The 439-nt window shown below is 64.0% G+C and overlaps 1 non-coding gene across 1 annotated transcript in view; it reads left to right on the forward strand.

Moving 5' to 3' along the window:
- LOC138481926 (28S ribosomal RNA) overlaps positions 1-90 on the forward strand; it is a 3,614-nt gene extending 3,524 nt beyond the window's left edge. Inside the window, exon 1 of the ribosomal RNA XR_011274504.1 lies at positions 1-90. This exon is cut by the window's left edge and continues 3,524 nt beyond it. This is a non-coding gene — a ribosomal RNA (28S ribosomal RNA).
- The last annotated feature ends 349 nt before the right edge of the window (positions 91-439 follow it).

Here is a 439-nt window from a genome sequence, read left to right on the forward strand (position 1 = left end):
CAACCTGATTCTGGGTCAGGGTTTCGTAAGTAGCAGAGCAGCTACCTCGCTGTGATCCATAGAAAGTCATCCTCAGAGCCAAGCTTTTGTCGCAAGGCCCTCCACAGGTCTCCATCCTTCTTCCCGCTGTGCCGCAGGGCACACAGGAAACTCCCAACCAGCCTAGGTGCATACCCGCAGGGGGGTGCGGGTTGGGTGGGGAGTGCTCTTCTCACCTTTCCCGGTCAGCCGGGCCGGCATTGAGGTGGTGCCTTAAGCCTCCCCCCCCAGACAAGGCGGGGGAAGAGAGGCTGCAAGCCACCCCCAGGGCGCACGGGGGGCTCAGAACCTTCCTTAAGCCCCGTGCCCCCCAGACGGTGGGGTCGGGGCAGGCGCGGCCAGCTGGTGGAAAGCTGGGCCAAACGTCCTGGAGAGCAGGACCTGATGGCCCGAGTCACGG

Source organism: Ambystoma mexicanum, chromosome 5p, assembly GCF_040938575.1.
Source record: "Ambystoma mexicanum isolate Mex_15411 chromosome 5p, UKY_AmexF1_1, whole genome shotgun sequence".
Taxonomy (NCBI): Eukaryota; Metazoa; Chordata; class Amphibia; order Caudata; family Ambystomatidae; genus Ambystoma; species Ambystoma mexicanum.